The sequence below is a fragment of the Myotis yumanensis genome, unplaced genomic scaffold (assembly GCF_028538775.1).
Source record: "Myotis yumanensis isolate MYYU_CA2020_CCGP unplaced genomic scaffold, mMyoYum1.0.hap1 SCAF_13, whole genome shotgun sequence".
Lineage (NCBI taxonomy): Eukaryota > Metazoa > Chordata > Mammalia > Chiroptera > Vespertilionidae > Myotis > Myotis yumanensis.
In genome coordinates, this window is record NW_027223764.1 from 58,952,200 (window position 1) to 58,972,802 (window position 20,603).

General features: G+C 51.2%; 1 pseudogene; it reads left to right on the forward strand.

Annotated features, from left to right (window-relative positions):
- Window positions 1-14,340: 14,340 nt before the first annotated feature.
- LOC139021569 (cofilin-1 pseudogene) lies at window positions 14,341-14,902 on the forward strand (annotated as a pseudogene).
- The last annotated feature ends 5,701 nt before the right edge of the window (window positions 14,903-20,603 follow it).

Below are 20,603 nucleotides of genomic sequence, written 5' to 3' on the forward strand. Positions count from 1 at the left end.
TCCTCCTGGCCGGCACCCGTGGTGCCATGTAGTGGCTGTCGTCTGGTTGGTCTGTCTCCCTCTCTAAACAGGGCAATTTGTCTGACCTCTGTCACCCATTGTTCCAGGGAAATAAAAATCTCCCTGGTCCCTGCTTCCCAACGTGTGGCTGCAGGACAGCCGCATTAGCACCCCGGGAGCATGTTATAGGTGCCCCACCGACTGCACCGGTCACTGTCCCACACGCAGTGGTAGGTGCCGGCTGAGACTCACAGAGGACTTAGGGACAGGGAACAGGTGGTGGGACACAGGCAACCAGAGACGAGCAACGGCAGGACGCACTGCCTCGCCCAGGTGGGCAGATGACAGGAGGGGCTGCCAGCAGGTGCCAGAGGGACGGCGCTCATGAGTGGAGCTGAGCCGCGGTGGGGGCGTGACTGCCGGCAGGGGTGCGTGGGAGCGAACGTGGCGAGTCCCGCTCCTCTCTCTGGGTATGTCCCCTGCAGGTGCCTCCCAATGGCCACCCGACCTGGGAGCCAGAGGCGGGCCTGCGAGATGGGGCTCCTGGGACCGAGCGGGTGGGACAGGGTGACGGAGTAGAACCGTCATCCCTCCACCCGCCCCCACCTGCCACTGTAACCCGTGGGCACTGTGGGTCCCCCTCCCGGGCCACAGGGTAGCCCTCCCAGTCCTCCCTCCCCCCCGCCCCGATTTCCTATCCGCAGGAGCTGCTCAGGGGGATGGCCGAGCCCTGGCCGGGCAGCCGTGCCAGCTCCCAGGTTCCCGTGGGCCAGCCTGAGCCATCCTGCTCAGCCTGCCGGGAGCCGGGGGAGATCACACTCACTGTTCCACCTCCATCCCGGCCGCCAGGGAGGCCCGAGCGGGTGCTCTGTGGCCTGGCCCCGTGCTCAGCCCTGCACTGACCGCCGCCTGCTCTTCGCGCCTCGCTGGCACGGCTGGAGGTGGGAAAAGCCTTCCAGGCCTCCCCCTCAGGGGTGCCAGGGCAAGGCCTGAGCTCCCTGCGGGGGCGCCCTGGGCCTGGGTGTCTGCGCAGCTGGGCGGGGCGGAGTGGGATGTTCTGTGTTAGATGAAGCCCGAGTTGCACGCGGTCAGCATGGCCTCGGCGACTGACCCGCTGCTGCGGGGCCGGAACCAACCAGCGCCTGAGCCCTGTCCCCGGCCCCGCTGTCCGAGCCCAGAACCCCCGTCCTTGGTGCGGCCTGAGCGCCCCGGTGAGAAAGCGATGTGGAGGCCAAGGCCCTGGCCCTCAGGTCTGCATTCCCGGCTGTAGCCCCGGGGTCTGGGCTCCACGCTGCCCTCCAGCCGCCCCAGCAGGGGATCAGTTTCCTCAGCCCGGGCTGGCGAGGGCTATCTGGTTACCCAGAGATTCTGGAAAACTCCTGGGAACTGTTAAGTGTCTCAACAAGCACCTGAGCAGGAGCTCACGTGAGCCCTCCTCACCTGGCACCTGCTTGCTTTCAGGCAAACCCTGTCAGAACAGGGCGCCTTCCCAGGGCCACACGTGCAGAAACTCAGAAACCCTTGCTTTCCTGCTGCCTTACGTCAGAGAGCAGCAAGCAGGGCAGTGCCTTCCCACCTGCCTCGAGCCCAGCGGTGTCACCCAGGCCCCCACCAGTGCCCGCCCGCCAGGTGGCCCAGCGGTCCTGCTAATGTCCTCAGAGGCAGCTGAGGTCCTTTGGTCCCTGGGGCCCACCTCTCCTGTGGCTTCTCCCATCCTTACTCCCCACTCCAAGGGGCTCCCTCTGAGCTCCCTCCTGTGCCGCCAACACTAGCAAAGTGGGGTGGGCAGGGCAGAACCATGGCCGTGTCTCTCAGCACGGAGGGGCTGCTTCCCGTGTCCGCAGGAGCCCCACATTCCGGGCCCAGGGCCTGAGCCAGGATGCTCTGCGTGGTCTCCGATGCACTCCTGCCGGGTCCACGTGTGTTTTCTCAGTGAGTCCAGGCGGGGTCCTCAGTTTCTCGCCCACCCAGCGCCAGGCACTCATCACCCTTGGGCAGCACGCCATGCCTGGGCTGGCCTCAGTCGCAGCAGCTGCTTGGGGTGAGCTTGCTTTGTCACCAGGAGGAAAGTGACAGTCACCCCCAGAATGTGGCCTCTTCCTCCCCTCAGCTGGGGGCTTCTGTGAGGGGGTCAGGGCCAGTTACCAGGTGTGGGAGAGCAATTAGGAAACAGGAAGTCAAGGAAAACATGAGTGAGGCCAAAAGAACAAACTTTTAACTTGAAAACTGATTATACACCTAGAGGGATACATGTATAAAAACAGCCATCAAACGGGCAGCCTGTATTTCACATATGAGCACACTCAGCAGCCCATCGAAGGCAGTGACTTACTACTGGACTGAAAAAATAAACCTCAGGGTGGGCACGATGGGTGATGGGCGAATTATATCTTAATTTTAATTTAATTTTAGAGAAAGAGAAACATCGGTTCATTGTCCCACTTATTTGTGCATTTACATTGATCATCTGCCTTCCATATGTGCCCCTAGTAGGGATCAAACCCACAACCTGGGTATGTGTCCTGACCAGGAATCGAACCCACCACCTCTTGGTGCACAGGACGATGCTCCAACCAACTGAGCTACCCAGCCAGGGCCATTTGCAGACATTGATTCTTGTCTGTGCCCTGACTGGGGGTCAAACCTGCAACCTTGGTGTATGGGACGACACTCTAATCAGCTGAGCTACCCAGCCAGGGCCTATATCTCAATTTTAAAAAACGCACAAAATATATTCCTTAGCCCTTTGACATTTCCTAGCTGGCACAGGGAGCCTGTAATTGGGACACACTGCCCAGGAGTGACATACCGGCTCCTACACCTTTTGGTGGCATGCTGGAAGGGCAGGGGGGCAATTTTCTTCCTGGAAGTGCTTTCATTGACGTCGGCCACGTTCCTGAGCCTTCCCTACAAAGCGGAGCGTTTTCCAATGGGGTGGGAGGGAAGCAGGGTCCTGCTTTGTGCATGACAGTCCAGAGCCACGTCTGGCCACTCAGAGAGGACGGGGGGGGGGGGGGGGGGGGGGGGGGGCAGCAGACGGGGAAGGATGGGACCTCCGTGAGCACAGACATGTTCTCAGTGCAGAGTGCGGCCGGCATGTGACATGTCCGGGTCGCTCTCTGACCACCGCCACCCTCACTTAGCTGGCCCTGCCGAGTGGCCCCGGTGCGCCCGGAATGAGAACCCTGCATTTGCATTGGCTTTGTCCTTCGAGGCGACTGTAGACATGTCGGCTGTGCGGCGGAATCCCAAAGCTGTGAACATGGCATATCCCCACCTAGGAGCCAGCAGGTCCAGGGCCTCGGCTGCGGTCCAGCTTGGCCCGTCTGCTGCCAGTCCGGGAAGTGACCAGCCGTGCATCACCGGGACGGCTCCTCGCTGCAGGACAGGACGAGGGCCTCACCCTGCGCCAGGCACAGGGAACCCAGGGCAGGGCGTCCCGCCCAGCCCCGGAGCTGCGGAGTCTGCAGAGCGCCATCCCCGGGCCACTCGCTCTGGCCTCTGCGCCTCCCTCCTTCCTCATCTGTAGAGAGCGCCAGGACAACCTCCTCAGAGGCAAGGCTCTCCCCTGACAGGAGACAAGAACCACCCACCCGCGTGTGAACACCCGCCTTCGCGGCTCAGCCTCCTCCTGCGCCTGGTCTCCGCGATGCCATGGGACGCGTTCGGTCTCCTCCGCTGGGGGGGCAGGCCCCCGGTGGCCCGGTTCGGGGAGGGCGGGGCAGAGCAAGCCGTGGGCTCCCCGCCCCTGCCGCTGGCCGCAGAGGGAAGGGGGACCCAGCCTCGTGCCCACACGTGGCCTCCAGCCGCCGGCCTCTGCGCTTTTCACTTGGAGAGGCTGTGTCCCCGCCAGGAGCCCTGGCCTTTCCGTTCATCTAAAAGCTGCTCGGACCCCACTTCTGAGAGCAGAAGCCTCACCGGGTCTCCCCTGGGGCTGAGGACCAGGGAGCCCACCATTTCACAGCAGCCTGGGGAGCAGCTGAGTCGCAACCCGGCCCCCTCCGGGTTCAGCTGTGGGCGGCCGCGGGCGCCGCAGGGTGAGGACCACGAGGGGCCCATGATGGACTGAAGAGGCTCCCCGCCCCACAGGCCCCTGCGGCTGGGCGGGGTGAGGCGACCCTGCTTGTTTTGTGGTTTTATTGGTGTGAGCTCATTGACACCGCACATCCTTTAAAAAGGAAGTTATACAAAAAGCTTATTATAAAAATAGTGCCTGTCCGTTCCTTCTCCCAGTTTCACTTCCTGGAACCCACCGTCTTCAACTCTTCAGTCTTCCTCCTGCTACTTCTTCACGTTTATAAGTGAAAGGCTCACACCATTGAATCTTGTTTAGGAAGTTGTGGAGAGAGACTTCTGTTGCTGCTTAAAACCCCGAGCCGAGGTCAAGAGGCTCACACCCACATTCTAGAAAGAACGGGATGTGCGGGGGGGGGGGGGGGGGGGTCCAGCCCCAACGGGCCAGGGGTTCCCAAAGGTGTGGACGGAGTCGGCAAAGAATGATTTACACGGAGACAGCGTTCAGATGTTCAGCATAGCTCTCTTTAGTCTCCATGGATCTTCCTGTGCCTGGCTGAGGCCACAGAGAGAGATCCAGAAGCAAGCTGAGCCTTTATTTTATAGTCAGAGGTAAACAAGGTAGTGGTTACCATAGTTACACTGTTCTTGGGAGTTTCACTTGTTTTGGTCACTTCCTGTACCTCCCCCAGCCCATTAGCTTCCCAGATAAGATCTAGGGAGCATTATAAGGTCAGGCCTAATTATGCTAAGAGGACTGTGCCCTCTAAGCTGGGACTTGTTTGTGACTTTGCCAGCAGGTCAGTCCGAGGCTTAACCCTATAGCGGTGCCCCACAGGGATGGGCACTGCGTTTCCCCTCCCATGAAGCTGGAGGCTAGGGGCACCCTACCCCTTCTTCACAGGCTTTGTTGGGGGGACCCCTGAATCAGTGTCTCCCCCCCCCCCCAGAAGGCTGAGAGGAGAAGAGGGCTGGTGAGGGCGGCATCTGCACCCCCGTACCTCCGCACTCCCCTCCACCTGAGGCCACGTGCAGACCCCGCCCCGCTCACCCCTGAGAGAGGGAGGCCCTGCACTCCGCCCGGGCGCCCTCACTCTCCCAACACCCCGCTGCTGCTCACGATGACCCTGGTGGTCGTTGCTCCACGATGGCTTAGGATTTGACTTTGTTGGGCCTCCTGAGCCGGTTTCCACTCGCCCACCTGCTTCTAAGGTCCAGATTGGTGTTGATTGCTCTGCTGCTCTCCCCGTCGCTCTGCCTTTATGCCTTCCCTTTGCCCTGACTTTGATGGAAGTCTCGGGGAGAGCACAATTAGATGCATGCGCCCATCGCCTCTACCCAGGAGTCCCAGGGGGCCTTGCGCTGACCTACAATGGGCTGCGAGGCGGGGCGTGGACAAGAAGCATGACTGGGTGAGGCACTGCGTCCTTGTTAGGACCTCGGTACTGCTCTCCTCCGAAAGGGCTAGTTGGTCAGGACACTGGGTTTGGGATTGATTTCTAGCTCCTTTGTTAGCTACAGAGAGAGTGTCTGCACGGAGGTTTGATTGGCTGTTGGAGCCCATGGCCCTGGTCCTTCTTGAGGCTTATTTACCCCAAGTGCCTGACGTGGGACTCGGGGTGGGTCTGCGTGGGGACCTGGACCTCTGCCCCACCTCCGCCGCTCCTCCTCCATGTGGGGGGTTCACAGCACAGCCACCCCGTGTGAGGCAGCCTCTGGGCAAAGCCCAAGTTAGAACAAACTGCCTTAATTTGGGGACTTAAACAAAAACAGTATTTGATTTTACAAATCCTGAGCCTACAAACCTCAAAGTGTTTAGCATCTCACCTCCACCCTGACCCCAAACCCCGGCTCTCTCCCAGCGGCCGGCCCTGCACTGGGGTTCCCTGGATTCGGGTTTCTGATCTTTGCTCCTTACACGGAAGTGATGTTTCCTGGGAGGGGCTGTGAGCACCCGGGCCCCGCACCTGCTGGGGACAGAGACGGACATCTGCAGGAGCCCTGCCAGGCCAGGCTGGAAAGAGGAAGATGGCGTCAGGAATGACAGAGCCTCTCCCCGGAGCCAGGCCAGGCCCACTGAGAAGGGTGGGTGATCATGGGAACCGTGTGTGCCTCCTGGGGCCACACAAGAACTGGTCCACAGAGGAGCGGCCCACTCCCCACCCTCTGCCTGGTCCTGTGCTCAGAGCTGGCTCTGACCAGCGCTCTCAGTGGCGCTGCTTGGGTGGGGCTGACCAGGGCGAGGTCCAGGAAAGGCTGCCTTGCAGCTTCCTAAGGGGAGGAGCCAGAGCCGGTGCTGCGTAGGCCCTCACCCCCTTCAACAGGGGTCGCCTAAGACCATCGGAAAACACATATATAATTACATATTGTTTTTGTGATTAATCACTAGGTCCTGCCTCCCCCCACCTACAGAGCCCCCTGGGGGACAGGGGGGCACTCTCGGCCAGCCTCGGGGGCCCACCTGGACAGCACTCCTGCCACTCTTGATTCAGAATTCCTGGGACTTCAATTTTAAGAACTCTGAAGGGTCAGGGCGGGAAGGGCCAGCCAGACCCAGGTGAGGAGAGCAGAGCAGGGAAGAAGAAGGCAGCTAAGCGACAGCAGGAGGCCTGACAGTAAGAAGCTCAGGAAATCCTTGCCAAGTGGAACAAGGGAAAGAGACAAAATAACGACAAGGCCAAATGCTTTGAGCAACTTACAATCAGCTAGTGCAGTGGTCGGCAAACTGCGGCTCGAAAGCCACATGCAGCTCTTTGGCCCCTTGAGTGTGACTCTTCCACAAAATACCGACTTCTGCTCATGGGCTACAAAGTTTCAATTGCACTGTACATGCGCGCCCGCACCTGATATTTTGTGGAAGAGCCACACTCAAGGGGCCACCAAGCCACATATGGCTCGCCGGCTGCAGTTTGCCGACCACTGAGCTAGTGAATTACATGTTTGACCTTCCCTAACCAAGGACACTTAGGAGCAAGTGGTTTACACATTCCAGGTGGTCCCGGTGCCTCTTCAGTGACTTTTCTTGATGATGTTCTTTAAAAATGAAACTGCTCAGAAAATAACCCCTGACCCCTCTATAAGCACATTTTGATGAATCAACATATTGAAGGACACACCTGAAAAGCTAATAAATATTCTGTTAAGACCCTCCCCTAAGTCCTCCCCTAAGATTCCTCCATCCAAAGAGAGAGAAAGGACAAAGGAGGCTCGGCACATCCTCGCAAGAGCACACTCACACCTTGCATCTTTGCTGTTTTTCTCCTAAACCAGTGGTTCTCAACCTGTGGGTCATGACCCCTTTGGGGGTCGAACGACCCTTCAACAGGGGTCGCCTAAGACCATCGGAAAACACATATATAATTACATACTGTTTTTGTGATTAATCACTATGCTTTAATTATGTTCAATTTGTAACAATGAAAATACATCCTGCATATCAGATATTTACATGATGATTCATAACAGTAGCAAAATTACAGTTATGAAGTAGCAAGAAAAATAATTTTATGGTTGGGGGTCACCACAACATGAGGAACTGTATTAAAGGGTCGTGGCATTAAGAAGGTTGAGAACCACTGTCCTAAACTCTGAGGGACTCCATGAGACTCACAACCAGGGGAGCAGTGGGCAGTGGCAGCTCGACCCAGGCTCACCCCCTGAACCTGTCTCCACGGCCCCTTTTCTCTGACTTTCTCCTGCTGCTGCTTCTGCCTTAAACCCTTCCTTATTTCACTGTCCATAAATATTCTCTCAGAATCACCTGGACTCATGTTGTGAGATCTTTCCTGCACGAGGTCAAAAACCCACACACTGCCAGCGAGCCCAAGGCAGATCCACTCCGGCCCGCACTCTGTCCAGTAACAATTCAGGCAAAGTCCCAGCCTCTGCTGGGAACTCTGGAGTGTAAATTACCCATGGGAGCTCATCCAGACCCAGAGCAGGGAGCTGAGCTTTCTTCCCGAGCAATGATCTATGGCTACAGGGTATGTTGGAGGAGGAACATGCACATCACCAGAGCCAAGAGGAACTCTCAGGTACAGCCCTGAGAAGAAGCAGGTGCACAGGCCTGATGAATGGGTGCTACAGGACCTGGGCAGAGCACCAAAAATGCCAGTGCATTTAGCAAGTAATTGGAATAAAATTCTCCCAAAGACAAGTGGCGCTCAGTGAGGCACAGAATTGCAGAACGGGAAGGAAGGTCAACAGTGCTCATAGGCAGACTCCCAGCTCCTGCTCCACTCTCCCTGTGGATAAGGAGGCTCCCCTCCTCTGCAAAGGTTTAACATCCAACTTAGCCATCCTCTTTCTAGCCCCCAGGGTCCTGTCTGACCCTCCAGCTGCTAGAGAGCCTTCGATGACTGCTGTGACCCTAGCCTCACCTCGCCAGCCCCCGCCCACTCACTCCAGAGACTTTCAGGAAAGAGATGACCTGCAGGAAGAATTTCTAGTGACTCTAGCCACTGCTCCCTTCTCCATGCTCACAGGTTTTAGAATTGACCAGTGTTGGGGTTCAGAACGAGCCACCCAAGATGTGCCTCAGCAACATGCAGTGAGCAAAAAGCAACCAAGACCCTGTCGGCTCAAGATACATTTCTGCCGCCCTCCCCGCAACTATCTCGAAGAATTTAAATTAAGGGTCTGGCACATGACAAGAATCATCCCCAGGAATGACTTCTCACCCAGCTCCATGGCAGGGCAAGCCGGCGGGGCGCAATGTGCTCTTCCTGCCGGGACCTGAGGTGCCTCGCCTCATCCCACGGCACCTCTGGCTCCGAAATGTCACACACACCTCAGCTTCACTTCCTGTCTGAGCCTCTGGTGTATGTGGGGTTCCAATGCATATGTGCATGTAGGTAAATGGAGTCCCTTTCTCTTACTAATCTGCCCCATGTCTACTTGATTACCAGACCAGCTGAGAGAACCTTGAAGGAGCTTTTCTTATCCCTCAGCCCCACACCAGCAATGGGCGTAAAGTCCCGAGGCTGCTAGAAGTTGCTTTTCCCGTTTCTGTATCTGGGATATTTGTCCTCCCTCAGTGCCCCCTCCAGCCTGAGGGCTCCGGGTCACTCCGGTGCCTGGGGAGAGAAGGAGCAGAACTGATGTCACAGGGAGACGCTGTGACACAAAGTGGGAAGATCGAGCCTTTTGCCTTCGCCTGGGTTCCCTGGGAGACTGCGTCGGAAGCACACCCTTAGATGCTAACACTTTGTGGGGAAGAAGTCCCAGGGAAGCCGGGGTGAGGCAGGCGGAGAGACAGGGAGGCCCCGGGAGGCGCGTGTGAGATGTCCTCAGAGGGTCGGTGTGAGCGGCGGGTGCCAGGAAGCCTGGCGTGGGGCGGCAGGGCGAGAATGCCACCGAGCCTCAGCCCCACGCTGTGTCCGGTGCGCGGCACCCAGGCCAGCAGGCACTGGGAGGACTGAATCCCAGGTCATGGTGCACATCTTGGACGTTGTACCAGTGCCTGTGGGGTCAGCGAGCTACTAGGCAGAAGCCAGTGGCCCTCCCACCGCCTCCTGCCGCCCGCAGCCCCGCAGGCTGCCCGGAGGCCAGCAGCAGGCACAGCGCTCAGCTCTCCGGCGGCTCTGCGTCTGTCCGTCCGTCCGCAGCTCTGGGTGTGGCGGGCCTGGCTCAGCGGACCGCACCCACCCTGGCCCTGCCCCTGCCCCTTTCAAACGGGTGCCAGTTGGCAGGGCTGGAGTCCATGGCACCGGCTCCCAGAGATCCCGCCTTGGCACCAACAGCCCTTATGCTGCGGGATCCTCTCTCCTGAGCGGAGGACGCTCACGGCACAGATGCCCGAGGGCACCTGCAGGCCAGGCGCCCTGGAGTCCTGCTGGGCCCAGCCCCTGCCCTCCCTGTCTGCATCCGACGGCAGCCCTGCAGGGTGGCCTCACACCACCACATGGCGTCTCGCCACCACAAGGCGCAGGGGCCACTCTAGACAGAGCCCTGTGGTCTCAGGCCGCGGGACCAGGGCTCTGAGTCTGTGGCTGCGGGCAAGCAAGGCGGGCTGCCTCAGAGCAGTGGCGACCCCCCCCCCCTCCCCCGCCATCGGAGACTTTGCTGCCTGAACCCAGCCCTCCCGGCCCTCCTCTCTGGAGAGCACCACGCACCTGCCTGCTCCCAACCTCACTCCAACCTGCCAGTCCCCAGCCCTTCTTAAGCGCGCACTGAGCGAGGAATGACTCCAGCAGCACCTACAACCCAAGAGGTTGATTGCAAATGGCACCTGCGGGAGCCGAGCCATTCCCCTTCCCTTCTCCCGCCGCCCTGCCCCCAGGGAGGCCACCTGCTTCCTCACTCCCAGCTCCTAGGCCCTGCCTCCGCCTCCATCACTTGTCTCCTAGGCCCATTTCCTTTAGGAATTACTTTCTATGCCTCTGTGATTAACCAAATAAATGTTCTCTTATTTTTAAAAAATAACTAATTTAAAAAATAAACCAAATGCAAATTCTAAATTAAATGAACAATATTGGAGCCCTAGCCAGTTTGGCTCAGTGGATAGAGCGTCAGTCTTCGGACTGAGGGTTCCCAGGTTCGATTCTGGTCAAGGGCACATGCCCAGATTGCGAGCTCGGTCCCCAGTAGGGAATGTGCTGGAGGCAGCTGATCATTGATTCTCTTTCATCATTGATGTTTCAATCTCTCTTTCCCTCTCCCTTCCTCTCTGAACTCAATAAAAATATATATTTTTTTTAAAAAGCAGAGGATGGGAGATGGCAAAAATGAGTAAAGGTGGTTAAAAGGTACAAACTTGCCCAGCTGCCTTGGCTCAGTGGTTGAGCATCAACCTATAAACCAGAAGGTCACGGTTTGATTCCCAGTCAGGGCACTGTTATGCCCAGATCTCAAGATCCCCAAGAAACCAACACCAGGGAGCCAGCCAGTCCGATGCAAAAGCATAAGAATCTGTATTTCAAGCTAGCTTGAGCTCCCCATCCACCAGACTCGCCGACACAATGGCAAGCCAAGTGGCCGAGAGAGGGAACCCCCGCGTAGAGATGGGCTTTATGGGGGGGGGGGGGGTTGGAGTAAGGGGAGGAGAAAGGACGTAGCCCTTACCCTGAGGCAAGGTGGAGGGCGTAGCCCTCGCCCTTTCAGGCACATGCCTGGGTTTTGGGCTCGATCCCCAGTATAGGGTGTGCAGAAGGCAATTGACCAATGACTCTCATCATTGATGTTTCTATCTCTCCCTCTCCATTCCTCTCTGCAATCAATATTTTTGTAAAAGGTACAAACTTCCAGTTATAAGCTTAATAAGTTCTGGAAATCATGACTATAATTAACAATATTGTATTGTGTATTTGAAAGTTGCTAAGAGAGTGGATCTTAAAAGTTGTCATTGCAAAAAAAATGTATAACTGTGAGGTGATAGATGTTAAGTAAACTTGTGGTAATCATTTCACAACATATACATATATCAAATCATTATGCTGTACACCTTAATCTAATACAATGTTATATCTCAATTATATCTTAGTAAAACTGAGGAAAACATTAAAAGGTAGAGATGACCAGGTTGGATAATAAAGCAATAAGTATCTGTTGCTTGCACATAAGTTGAAGACAAAATGTTAAGGCCATACTTTAAAAACTGATAATGGCATACAGCTAGAACTAATACAAAGCAGTGTTAAATGTAAAGTGTAATTTTAAAAAGAGGCTGCACTGCAGCTGGAATCCTGGAATCACACACACACAAAACAACAAAAGCTGACATGGCTATACTATTATCCAACAAATTGCACTTTAAAGCAAGAAAATATCAGATAAAGAGGGATATTCATTAGCATTTTACCATTTTATTTCAATTAACTTTATTTGCAATAGTGTGCCCCAGTTCGTTCTTCTCATCTCCATTGTCTATCTACTTAATCCTAGGTACCTGGCGCCCTCCAGCTTGCTGAAAGAGTGTTATGAGTGGAATTGCATCCTTCCACCAAATCCATATGTTCGAGTTCTAATCCCCAGGACCTCAATGGGACTGTGTCTGGAGACAGGGTCTTTAAAGGGGTAATTTAGGTTAACTGAGGTCACTGGGGTGGACTGTAATCCGATATGACTGGTGTCCTTATAAGAACAGAAAAGACCACGTGAAGACACAGGGAGAAGATAGTCCATCCAAAAGCCAAGAGGAGAAGCCTCAGAATGAAACCAACACCACCAAAACCTTGATCTTGGACTGTAGCCACTAGAACATGAGAAAATTAATTTCTGTTGTTCAAACCATCCAGTCTGTGGTGCTTTGTCATGGCAGTCCTAGAAAACCAGCAGAGAACAACACCTTTATTCCCTTCTTTCTGAGCAATTCCATCCAAGTGAAAGGGTTTTCATGAGCGATGTGGCAGGAAACTCCTGATTGTTCCTTGCCTACAGGCTTAGTTCTAACTGCATTTTTTTGTTTAGCAGGTTCTCAGTTTTATAGCTTACCTGTTGAGGTTGAGAAACGTTTGCCACTTCCAACCCTGCAATTTCCTGAATTTCTATACTTTCTATTCCCTTCCATTCCTGCTTATAATAAATTAGTCCATTACTTCCTGAGTACTTCTGTTACTTGAAGTATCTTGTCATATGCAGCCAACCGTGATCAACACATGCTATTCGCGTTTTGTTTTCTAGTCTCTTCTGCTGGAGCTACAAGCTTACTAGGTTTATGATCTACCTTCTAAGTTATTATTATAGGTAACAATTTTGACAAACGTACCAATATAATGTTGGTACAAATGTACCAGCGTAAATCAGTGTTCTTGCCCCGTGATCAAGTCAATGTCACAAAACTCAGGTTTTTGTTAAGACACACTCCAACTCTCAGCATGGATTTCTATATCAATCAAGGCATGCTAGATTATGTCAAAATCTGATGACATAAAATGACAAGGTTTATTTCTTGCTTATGCTGTATGTCTGTGGCCAGTTGCTGGGGCACCTGCACTTCACACCTTCTCACTCCAGGGTTCAGGCTGATGGAGCAGGCATGTCGAACTGAAAGCAAAGGTGTTGCTGTGGAGAGTGACATATTGGCAATTAGGTGTTCTGGCCTTGAAGTGACACACATCAAAACTGATTGGCCAGAACTAGTCATGTACTTGTCTACCCAACCACAAGGGGGCGGGGAAACAACCAGGTGCCCTGCAGGTGGGCAGCAGGAAATATTCGGTCCAGAGCATGATCCAACTGCATGTGAACTAGATAATCAAATAATCACATATATTCTAGGTCTGGTTCATAGAGGCCCAACTTTACTAGAGTTGCAGCCCCTCGTAAGCCCATTTCCAGACTTAAGAGGCCCCTGACCAGCACAAGCCCACACTGTGCACTTTTCTCCTAGTCTCCACCAAGGAACCTGTGGCGACTTTGCCCAGTAACTACGCCAGGTAAAGAGGGAACTCCCAAATTGTTAGTTACAATTGACCCTGGCTCTGAGATAAAACCAATCTCTTAATACTCAGACCACCAACTTGGTCCACCAATCAGGGCCTTAAGAGCATCAGGTGGGGGGGGGGGGGGGGAGCATCAGGTGATAACTGAAGCTTTAACCAAAGTAAACAGCATGCCCCACGAAGCCTCAGTCATCAGGGTGGTTTCCCAGCTTCTATGCATGGATGGAGCAGGGGGCCTAAATGTCCAGGAACTGCCCCTGACTTAAAGGGTCTGTCTACTGTAAGACTGCAATAGAGCCCTGATCGGTTTGGCTCAGTGGATGGAGCGTCGGCCTGCGGACTGAAGGGTCCCAGGTTCGATTCCGGTCAAGGGCATGTACCTTGGTTGCGGGCACATCCTCAGTAGGAGATGTGCAGGAGGCAGCTGATCGATGTTTCTCTCTCATCAATGTTTCTAACTCTCTATCTCTCTCCCTTCCTCTCTGTAAAAAATCAATAAAATATATTTAAAAAAAAAAAAAAAGAATGCAATAGAAAGCACCAAGTAGAAGCCACTGGAGCGCCCCTCCTGGCCAAGGGAGGAAATGAAAAGGAAGCTAACTCCTGAGGTTGTGGGAGTGTTGCCTGCCTTGTGTCCTGTGCCTGCGCTTGAGCAATTGCTCCCACCTAGCATTAAGGGGTGACAGCGCCAGGAGGTGAGTCAGTGAGAAGCCAGCAGAGACTCGGACGGAAGGGGGCAGAGCTGGTGGTGCCTGGGGTGGCCAATTACCGGGCACCAAGTCCAGAGCATATACAGATGTTTGTGTCAAGGGCAAGTACGAGGGACTTCACAAAGTTAAAAAAAAAAGCTGGCGCCGGTCCCCGGCAGCAGCGACAGGTGCCCCCTTCCAGGCTCTCCTTGCTGTCTCCTTTGGCTCCGGAATCATGGCCTCGCTGTCGCTGATGTGTGGCTGTCGCTGATGGAGTCACCAAAGTGTTCAATGACATGAAGGTGCGTCAGTCCTCGACTCCAGAGGAGGTGAAGAAGCGCAGGAAGGCGGTGCTCTCCTGGCCGAGTGAAGGCAAGAACATCGTCGGGAAGAGGGTGAGGAGGTCCTGGTGGGTGCTGTGGGCCAGACAGGAGACCACCCCTCCGCCACCTTCGTCAAGATGCTGCGGAACAGACTGCCGCTGCGCCCTGTCTGCCGCAACCTATGAGACCGAGGAGCACAAGAGGACCTGGGGTAATCTCTGGGCCCTGAGTCTGCACCCCTTAAGAGCAAAATGAGCTATGCCAGCTCCAGGGACGCCACAAGAAGAAGCTTACAGGCTCAAGCATGAATTACAAGCCAGCTGCTCAGAGGTCAAGGGTGCTGCCCTCTGGCAGAGAAGCTGGGGGCAGTGCTGTCCTCTCCCTGGAGGGCAAGCCTTCTGAGCCCCCGCCAGCACCTGCCTGGAGCATCTGGCAGCCCCAGACTTGCCTGTGGGGGGTTGCAGGCTGCCCCCCTTCTGCCAGGCCCGAAGGCTAGAGGGATCCCACCAGGGGGAGGGCATTCTCTTCACCCAGTTGTCAAAGAGCCACCCACCCCCTGAACCTTCCTCTCCCTCCACCCCTGACCGTCTGGCCTTCCCAAATCGCTTCTGATCTTCTGATTCCCTTGGGTTGAAACAGACCAAGCGCCCCCGCCCCAGCCCAGTTTTGGAGATGGCCTGTGTTTTTTAATGACATCCCTACTTGCAACTGTTCCTCCCTTTCCCATGCTGCCAACTTCTAACCGCAATAGCAATTCTGTGCGTGTCTGTTTAGTTCTGTGTATACTAGTCAATGGAATATTGTGATGATAACCTCTCCCCACACTGCCTGGTTCCCTCCCCTTTTCCACCTGATCTCAGCCACTCGTGGAAGCAGGACCAATAAGGGACCCTTAATTTAAAAAAAAAAAAAAAAAAAGAAGGAAGAAAAACAACAATAAAAAGCCTCAATTAACTAAAAGGAACATCTAGAAGGACAATGGGAGGCAGTCTTCTCAGGAAATGAGCCTGTCCTTCGGCAACTAGAAAAGCGCTGTATTCAATCCGATGGACGACAGTGCCTTATCAGACCGTCTCATTTTTCCAACTTTTGTTCATTGTGAACATATAAAGCTTTTGAGAAGTAAAAGAAATAGTTATGTCTGTGCTCATCATCTTTATTTAGTTAAATGGCATATTTTGTAAAGCAATATTTCAATCTACAAACGTTTCTTTTTTTCATTCCACATTTTCTGAAACAACCCCAATGTCCTCATCACCCTGAAGCTTCCCGTTGAGTCATCCAACAGTTTTTTTTAAAACTCATTTTTTAGAACAAAAAAACTAAAAAGCCTTGAAAATTTCAGTTCCCTGCTTACCATTAAAAAGGTCGCAAGGAAATAAGTTTTCAGATGATACACTTACCGTAGGTGGGAATGGGGACCCACTTGGCCACTCTGGAGGTGTGAGGCTAGTGCAACACCCAGGGAATACCCAAAGTGCTCTCCGCCAAAGGGTGGGAAAAGCAAATGACCGGTGGCTGCCCTGGGACATTGTCACAACAGATTAGGTTACAGACAAAGAATCTCAAAGCACTCCTGACGGTAAAGAAAAAGATTTGATAAATTAAAAGAAATGTCAACAGAATGCAATGTGTGACTCAAACCAACATTTGGAGACAATCAAGGAAATTTGATCCCTGACTGGAGATTGGGTGTTTTGTGTTTTTTAAAAAAGATTGTTCTTTGAAAGGATAAACAAGATTGATGAACCATTAACCAGACTCAACAAGAAACAAAGAGAGAGGGCCCAAATAAATAAAATAAAAAACAAAAGTGGAGAAGCAATCATTGACAACACAGAAATATAAAGGATTGTAAGAAAATAACTATGAACAACTATATGCCAACAAGATGGACAATGTGGATGAAATGGACACATTTCCAGAAAAAACAGTCTCCCAAAACTGAATCAAAAAGAATCAGAAAACCTGAATAGGCCAACAACAACTGATGAAATAGAAACAATAATTTAAAAAACTCCCAGCAGACAAAAGCCCAGGTTCGGATGGCTTCACAGGGGAGTTTTACCAAACATCCAAAGACGAACTAACACCTATACTCCTCAAACTACTCCAAAAAATCCAAAAGGAAGGAACACTTCCAAGCTTTTTATGAGCCCAGCATTATCCTCATTTCAAAACCAGATAAAGACACTACAAACAAAGAGAATTAGAGGCCAAAACAAAGAGAATTAGAGGCCAATATCCCTGATGAACATAGATGCTAAAATTCTCAACAAAATACTAGCAAATCAGACCTAGCAATACATTGAAAAGATCATACAGCATGACCAAGTGGGATTTATTCCAGGGATGCAAGGCACAATATTCGCAAATCAATAAATGTGATACACCACATGAACAAATTGAAAGACAAAAATCACATGATCATATTAATTGATGCAGAAAAAGCATTCGACAAAATCCAACACCCATTTGTTATAAAAACTCTCAGCAAACTGGGAACAGAGGGAGCGGAGCATATCTCAACACGATAAAGGTCATATATGACAAACCCACAGCCAACATATAGGCAAAAACTAAAACCATTTCCCCTAAGAACAGGAACAAGACAGGGATGTCCACTTTCACCACTCTTATTCAACATAGTACTGGAAGTCCTAGCCACAGCAATCAGACACGAAGAAATAAAAGGCATCAACTGGAAAGGAGGAAGTAAAACTCTCATTATTTGCAGATGACATGATATTGTACATAGAAAATCCTAAAGACTCCACCAAAAAACTACTAGATTTAATAAATGAATTTGGCAATGTAGCAGTATACAAAATTAACATCCCCAAATCTATGGCTTTTTTATACACCAATAATGAATTCTCAGAAAGAGAAACTAATTAAACAATCCCATTTACCATTACAACAACAAAAAATTATGATTCTTAGGAATAAACTTTACAAAGGAGGTAAAAGACTTGTACTAAAAAAACTACAGGATGTTGAGAAAAGAGATAGAGGAAGCTATAAAAAAGGGGAAGAATATATCGTGTTTGTGTATTGGTAGAATTAACATCATTAAAATGTCCATACTATCCAAGGTAATCTACAGATTCAATGCAATCCCTATTAAAATACCAAACGCATATTTCACAGATCTAGAACAAATACTCCAAAAATTTATATGGAACCAAAAAAGACACGGAATAGCTGCAGCAATCTTGAGAAAGAAGAACAAAGTTGGAGGAGTCACAATACCAGATATCAAGTTATACTACAAAGCCACCATAATCAAAACAGCTTGGTACTAGCACAAGAACAGATATATAGATCAATGGAACAGAACAGAGACCCGGAAATTGACCCAAGCCATTTTGAGGTCAAGCATGAATTACAAGCAAGCTGCTCAAGCCATTTTGCTCTATTAATATTTGACAAAGGAGATCGAGAGATCGAAGATGGCGGCATAGGTAAACACCGGAGACTGCCGCCGTAAACAACCACTTCAAAAATACAACTAAAAGTCGGAACGGACATCAACCAGAACCACAGGAAGGCTGGCTGAGGAGAGACTCTTCAACTAGAAGCAAAAACAACAGCATTCCGACGCACAGAGGAGGCACAGTGTGGAAAATTTAAAGGTACGGTGGTGCGGTGGTGAGGTGGTGCCCGCGCAAAGCGGGCTGGTGGCTGAGGGCGCGGTTGTCGTTTTCAATCAGGAGTGAATCTCAGACTCTGGACTACAGATCCGGGCGAGTCTCTAGGGACCCAGACTCAAACGGGAGAAGCGGGACTGTCTGGCTACGGCCCCTTCCAGGTTTGCAGCGGTTGTCGGGTTGCCGGGACAGAGAGGCAGAGCCGCTGGGGACGGACTGAGAGCGGCCATAACTGCTCCCTCCGCCCGCCCTGTTGAGCCCGCCCCGCCCAAGCTCTGCGCACAGCCATTTGCCGATCGCCTCAGGCAAGGGCTGGACTAGCGCCTCCCCAGAAGACAGACGTTTTCCAAACAGCTGATTCCTACAGCCAGTCGGCCTGGTGGTCAAATCCCTCTAGTGTTAACTACAACAATTAAGGCTTGGCTAGAACAAGACAGCGCACAGAGACCACAAGGGGGTGCACCAAGAAAGCATAAAAGATGCGGAGACAAAAAAAACATGACAGAAATGGAGGATATGGAGCTAAGAATCGCAATTTTGAGGGCTTGCCATAAATTTGTGCAGAGCCTCACGAAAACTAATGAGACCCTCGATGCTACGATAAAGAAATTAGAAAGTAAGCATACACGGACTGAAATAAAGAATATTATACCCAATAGCAGACCAGAGGAGCACAAGAATCAAACCAAAGATTCGACAAAAAACACCCAATTGGAAAAGCAAAATGAAAAAAGAATCCGAAAGTGTGAAGATAGTGTAAGGAGCCTCTGGGACAGCTTTAAGCGGACTAATATCAGAATTATTGGAGTGCCAGAAGATGAGAGACAGCAAGATATTGAAAATCTATTTCAAGAAATAATGGCAGAAAACTTCCCCCATCTGGAGAAAGAAATGGACTTACAGGTCCAAGAAGCGCAGAGAACCCCAAACAAAAGGAATCCAAAGAGGACCACACCAAGACACATCATCATTAAAATGCCAAGAGCAAAAGACAAAGAGAGAATCTTAAAAGCAGCAAGAGAAAGAGACTCAATTACCTACAAGGGAATACCCATACGACTGTCAGCTGATTTCTCAACAGAAACTTTGCAGGCCAGAAGGGAATGGCAAGAAATATTCAAAGTGCTGAATACCAAGAACCTACAACCAAGATTACTTTATCCAGCAAAGCTATCATTCAGAATTGAAGGTCAGATAAAGAGCTTCACAGATAAGGAAAAGCTAAAGGAGTTCATCACCGCCAAACCAGTATTATATGAAATGCTGAAAGGTATCCTTTAAGAAGAGGAAGAAGAAAAAGGTAAAGATACAAATTATGAACAACAAACATGCATCTATCAACAAATGAATCTAAGAATCAAGTGAATAAATAACCTGATGTACAGAATGAACTGGTGATTATAATAGAATCAGGGACATAGAAAGGGAATAGACTGACTATTCTTGGGGGGAAAAGGGGTGTGGGAGATGCGGGAAGTGACTGGACAAAAATCATGCACCTATGGATGAACACAGTGGGTGGGGAGTGAGGGTGGAGGGTGGGGTGGGAGCTGGAAGGAGGGGAGTTATGGAGGGAAAAAAGAGGAACAAATGTAATAATCTGAACAATAAAGATTTTTAAAAAAATAAATAAATAAAAGTCAAGATCTATGTGAGAGACAAAAAAAAAAAAAATATTTGACAAAGGAGGCAAGAGCATACAATGGAGTCAAGACAGTCTCTTCAATAAATGGTGTTGGGAAAATAGAACATATACATGCAAAAAAAAAAAAGAAAGAAAAAGAAAAGAAACTAGATCACCAACTGGCACCATACACAAAAATAAACTCAAAATGGACCTAAATGGCCGTAACCGGTTTGGCTCAGTGGATAGAGCGTCGGCCTGCGGACTGAAAGGTCCCAGGTACGATTCCGGTTAAGGGCATGTACCTTGATTGCGGGCACATCCCCAGTGGGAGGTGTGCGGGAGGCGGCTGATCAATGTTTCTAACTCTCTATCTCTCTCCCTTCCTCTCTGTAAAATCAATAAAATATATTTTTATTTTTTTAAAAAATATATTTTATTGATTTTTTTACAGAGAGGAAGGGAGAGGGATAGAGAGTTAGAAACATCGATGAGAGAGAAACATCGATCAGCTGCCTCCTGCACACACCCCACTGGGGATGTGCCTGCAACCAAGGTACATGCCCTTGACCGGACTTGAACCTGGGACCCTTCAGTCCACAGGCTGATGCTCTATCCACTGAGCCAAACCGGTTAGGGCAAAATATATTTTTTGAAAATGGACCTAAATGTAATTCGTGGTACCATAAAAATCCTAGAAGAAACCATAGACAGCAAAATCTCAGACATCTCTTATAGCAATATGTTTATGGATACATCTCCTAGGGCAAAGGAAACTAAGGAGAACATAAACAAATGGGACTACATCAAAATAAAAAGCTTCTGCACAGCAAAAGAAACCACCAACACAATGAAAAAAGAACCCACTGTTTGGGAGAACATATTTGGCAATGATACATCTGTTAAAGGGTTAATATTGAAAA